This window comes from Hyaloscypha bicolor, assembly GCF_002865645.1.
Source record: "Hyaloscypha bicolor E unplaced genomic scaffold K444scaffold_191, whole genome shotgun sequence".
Taxonomy (NCBI): Eukaryota; Fungi; Ascomycota; class Leotiomycetes; order Helotiales; family Hyaloscyphaceae; genus Hyaloscypha; species Hyaloscypha bicolor.
The window spans coordinates 785,478-791,477 of NW_020194693.1; positions in this window are offsets into that span (position 1 = coordinate 785,478).

Here is a 6,000-nt window from a genome sequence, read left to right on the forward strand (position 1 = left end):
AGAATAGAGAACTCTATAAGTAGTAGTAATAGAATACTATACTATTTCTATAATACTATAATATAAGGCCCAGGAGAAAGAAAATAAGTACTTCTTAATTAGCGAAATACTAAGGAATTCCGAAAAGAAAGTCTATTTTAGTAATGGAATAGTACCGGAAATACCGCTACTTGAGTCTATTACTAATATAGCTAGTTATAAATAGTATATACTATGGATTCTAGCTATATAAGTAGCTAGATCCGAAATAGTATATAAGAAAAGTAAAAAGATATTACTTAAACTACTATTATAGTACTAAAGGCTTAATCTATTAATATAATACTAGTAGTATAAATAGTTCTTAAAAAAGACTTTTACTAGAGCTATTAAGACTTGGGAACTTAATATATCTGAGTTATTAAGATATTAGAATACTATTTATATACTAAATAAGCCGGCTCTTAAAAAAGAATTACTATAAGCTAACTATAATAATCCTATAGGTAGGCATTTTAGTACTAGTAAGATACTAGAGATTCTCTAGAAAAAGTATTTTTAGTAAAGTATAAGAAAGAATATAAAAGACTATATTAGAATCTATTCTATATATTAATAAACTAAGATAAAGAAATATCTATTATATAGTATATTTAGTTTATTTCCCTTTCTTTCTAAGCTATAATAAGAAATTACTATAGACTTTATTATAGGGCTATTTTTTTCTAGGTTTTATAGTAAAGTATATAATTCTATATTTATTATTATTAATAAATATATGAAAATAATATAATATATTCCGATTACTAAAAAAGTCTTGGCTCCTAAGCTAGTAGAGCTATTTATATATTATATTATTAAAGACTTTGGTATATTTATAAATATAATTTTTAATAGAGAATCTGTTTTTATAAGTAAGTTCTAATTAAGTCTATACTTTTATTTAAAGGTTTAATAATAGCTAAGTATAATATTCTATTTATAAACTAATAAATAAATAGAGAATCTAAACTAAACTCTAGAATAATACTTGAGGTATTATACTAGCTACTAGTAAGATAACTGAATAGTAAAGCTTATTCTTATAGAATTTATATATAATAACTTTATATATTTAATAATAGAAATATTCCTATTCTATATCTTATATGAATTCTATTCTAGTATTAAACTATATATTAAGGATAATATTCTAAAAAAAGAAATACTAGTAATATAAGAAAGAATATAAAGAATTTAAGTAAAACGAGAGGTACTAGAGAAATAATAATAAAAAGTAGTAGATATATAGAAAAAGTACTATAATAAGAAATATATTAATAAGGAATTTAAGATATATAATAAAGTCATACTTTATATAAAGAATATTTAATAGCTATAACCTAGTATAAAACTAGCGGATAGATATCTTGGCTTCTTTAAAGTTCTGGAAATTATAGAAATATATAGATAGGTATATTATTTAGAATTATTACTATTATATTAGATCTATAATATTTTCTATATTTCCCTCTTGGAATTATAATACCCGTAAGCTAATACTATAATAAAACCAGAGCTAGTCGAGATTAAGGGTAAAGAGAAATTCGAGATAGAATCTATTATGGCCTATAAAGAGGGCAGAAAAGGAAGGAAATATCTTATTTATTAGAAGAGCTATTTACTAGTAAATAATATATAGGAATTACTAAGTAATCTAGAGAATATAGCTTAAGAATTACAAGAATACTTGAAAAAGAGTAATATTATAATATTATTAGCTAAATAAAGGTATAAAAGATAAATGCTTTTATTAGGAAACTATTAAAAAACCATATATTTATTTTTAGAAAAACTATATAAAAATTATTAAAAACTCTAATTTCTATATTCTATAAATATCTTATTCTTATAATTACTTTTTATTATCCTTATTATTATTCTTATTAGAATTCTCTCGAGAAATAGGTAATAAATTAGCCTATAAAGCTATTAGCTATTAGTAAGAAATAAAGAAGAAATAAGCTTACTTAATACTAAAGAATATTAATTATATTATTAAGAGTATTTTATACTTATACTAAACTAATAAGAATTACTTAACCTATTTCTTGGATTATTAGGGGAATTTATTAGCTTTAAATAATAGCTTTAATATAAGAAGTATATATAGTTTAGTATAGAAGAAAGGCAGTAATAGCCTTCTCTCTTTCGGGTAAAGGATAGGGAAAACGCTTATATATATTAATAGCTTAAAGAAAGTAGTTTAATTATATTATATATACTTAAGGAACCTTGAATAATATTAGAATAAGAAATAAAAAAAGGAATTTATAACTTATAGGATTATATTTCTTATTCTTAGAGTAATAGTAATTATATACTAAGTAATTATTACTTTTAATATAAGTAAGGTCAGGAAACTTGGTAATATTCTTGGAATATTAAAGATAGTAAGGGCAAATTAAGGATATAGGAGTATTAGCCGAACAGGTAGTAATAGGCTAACGAGTACTAAGAGAAGTATTTATCTTAATAGATAAAGAAATAGAAGAGGGAATTAGAAGGGGACTTGAATAAAGCTTAAATAAGGCTTAAAGAAGCTTAAAGGAGCTTGAAGAAGGCTTAAAGAAGGAAGGCAAGGGACGAGGAGAAGCTGGGTATAGTATTATAGTTGAGAAAAAGGAAGGTTAGTTAGTGGGAAAAGGGAGGCCTTTTTATAATACCCTCTTCCCGAATAGTAATCGCAAATTCGGAACCGGCTCTATACCAGGAATACCCAGAAAATTCTAAAGAAGGAATTTACGAACGAACTAGAAGATCGGATTAACTTTTCCAAGCTCTTGGGCCTATAGAATAACGATTTATTCGCGAATAGAGGCTAAGTTGGGATTTATAAACTAATTAGGAGATCGGATAAGCTTTATGTCCGATAGTATATACTATATTCGTATTACCTTTATAAGGGGGAATTACCAGAGGTGATTTACGAACTAGCTGGGAAGGGTTAGTAAACTATATCCTTAATTCCATTACCTGGTATAATAATAGGGTAATTATAGGAAGTCTTTGGGGAAAGCTAGTAGCCAGGAAAGTTTCAGGGGGATATTTGTAAAGCTATTTGCAGTTTTCCCAGGCCTCTTGGGGATAAGGGCCTAGAAGGGGGGTTAATATAATGGGTATACGTAATGGCGTATGGACAGGTATTAGATGTCGTGGATCTAGTTTCCTATTTTGGGTATAGCTTGTAATCGGAATCATATGGATCGCATGGGATTTCCTAATTAAGTAAAGGGCTTCGCATGCCTGGCTAAGCACTAGGGAATATATAGGGAGACGCTCCTAGCTTTGGAAGGGGCATCGATTAGTCTCTTGTTAGAATCAATTCTTGGAATCAGTTACACTTGCAAGCGTCACTCCGCAGCTTACTTACCTTGACTACTTGTGCATTACCCTGCTATTACGTGCCTCACAAAGTATAACTGATTCCAAGAATTAATTTTAATAAAAGACTAATTAATGCCCCTTTCTAAAGCTAGGAGCGTCTCCCTATATGTTCCCTAGTACTTAGCCAAGCCTGCGAAGCACTTTACTTAACTAGGAAACACGATCCCCTGCGATCCGTACGATTCCGATCGCAAGCTTTACCTAAAATAGGAAACTAGATCCACGACATCTGACACCTGTCCATGCGCCATCACGTGTGCCCATCACAGTACCTGCCAAAGCACCGTATCATAAGTTCATTAATACTCACTTCAGATAAAGGCGAGTAATATAGTTAACAGGAAGCTTGTATGGACGAAGCAAGAGGTTCAAGCTTATATCACCAAAACTTATTATTTGGTAAGTGGTACCTATTTTGCTCGTTATTTATAGAGCACGAAATATGGTAATACCGCTTGATTTATTCAAAGCAGCAGAGCGATATATGGCTTGTAATTGAGTGCAAGGGACCTTTATTAAAGTCTGAATTCCAGTATATCTCAACTTGAGGCTTATTATATACTCCCATATATATAATAGTACCGAGAAACACGTGTAATTCTTCCAGAAGCAAATCTGTCTATTCTCGTACCCTCTTCTCCTTTATATATAGCCTTTATATGCTCGCATATCGATTGGTATTTGTAGTAATTGTCTGGAAAAGCTCGGGAGTAAAGAATAGACTAAAGTAATCGAATGGGTGTGGTTTTCGTGGAAAATTAGGAGGTAAAATCACTCTTGCTGGCTGTCTAGGTTCGGGTTGGAAAGGCTCGTAGGAAACGTCTGTGATTGGTCCAAGTTTATGAAGTATATTCGCAAGTGATTGGGTGGTTTTTAGCCCCTTGGGCTCTGGTGGTGGGCTAGAAGAATGGTCCATTGCTGGCTGCATGAGCGCGTACTGGAGGGGCATTATTGGACGCGATTTCATCCACGCGATGTAGCTTACTAATAAATTTGTATGCAAAGGTACATAATTATTATGCTCCGTGTGCCAGGCGAGCCCCCCCTGTTCAGTGCGGGACCCTCCCTTGCTAGCGCCTGGCAATGTCTCACCGGACGAAGGGATAATCGTTCGGCGCTTCCCACCCAGTTTCTCGCTTAGCACGCTTAATGGGTGAGGGTCAGCAATACGCAAAGCACAGCAATGCGCAAATCCAAATTTTAGTGGGGACACACCAAAATCGTCCGCCTCGCCCTTTAAAACCTAACACAATTAATAATTACTTAAGTTGTGGCAATTAATAATAAGATATGGGCCTTTCCGTAAGTCAAATTTGAAAGGCAAAAAATAAAGGCGTTATCGTTGCGTAGTCTGTACAAGTTCCCCATACAAATTTTGGTCTGATTTTGGTGTGTTTTGCGCATTGCTGTGCTTTGCGTATTGCTGACCCTCACCCATTAAGCGTGCTAAGCGAGAAACTGGGTGGGAAGCGCCGAACGATTAAGTGTTTAGGGGGGGGGGATAGTAATGGAACGCGTCGAGGCCAGGTCAGCCCGATTAGCTAGGGAGCCACTCTTCTCGGCTCGAATAAAGAACTGGTGGGACAGCGGCCGGTTCTGGTTTAACCTTGCATCGCGGAATAGCGTCGACGTCGATCAAATCTACTGGCAGATGCTGCATAAAGAGGGCCGAGGCGAGGCGATGTTGGACACAGATACACTTGCGGGAAAGGAGGATTTCCTGGAACGAAAAGAGGTTCAGTTCAAGGCATATTTTATTTATACATATCATATCAGTGTGCCCCTGCCAACCCCTGCAACACCCCTGTTCTGCTCGCGTAGTTTTCCTAAAATATGGGTATACGCCCAAAGCGATAATTTTTGATTTTGACTCTCTTTTAGATGCATAAGCACCCGTTCTAGGGTCTGTCCAGAGATGGTATTTTTGCATTTGAGACTTTGGTTTCTTTCTAGCCCCCTTTCCCCGCGCTTAGCAATCTAATTTTTGTAATTTTATTATCAAGTAAAGCTTTTTTTTCCGGCTATTCTTCAGCCCCCGGCACGCGCACAAAAGGTAAGCAAGAAGCACGTCCCTCTCTTGCCCCTTGTAATTACTTAAAAGTATATCCTCAAGGCACGCGCGTGCACTTCAAGTACACGCATACGCTTCGCACGTAAATGCGCTTCATATATAAATACCCTTTATATATAAATATGTCCCTTCCTTGTGTGTGGCTCATTGGCAGCCGTTACTGCTATCCATCTCGTGTCTTCATAATGTACGAGCACCACTTGGTGCATTGAGCTCCCTAGCCAGAATGAGATAGAGAGAAAAAGATAACATAACAGCAGCACACACCCGATTGTACCAATCCCTCTTCATTTATTCAATTCCTATCTGAATTCTCACTCAAGCTTTTCATTTCTTATTCTCACACTCCTTCCCCCTGTCCCAATATCGTCTCGATTCCATACTCACACATTCAAAAGAAACCCAACAAAACTAAGGCAAACAAAAGAGACCCTTTCTCCCCTTCCTCCAGTACGCCATTCCATTCATCTTCCCAAAACAAATTCCACTCCTCCACCCACTCCGTAGCATGCTCCCTTGCTCAC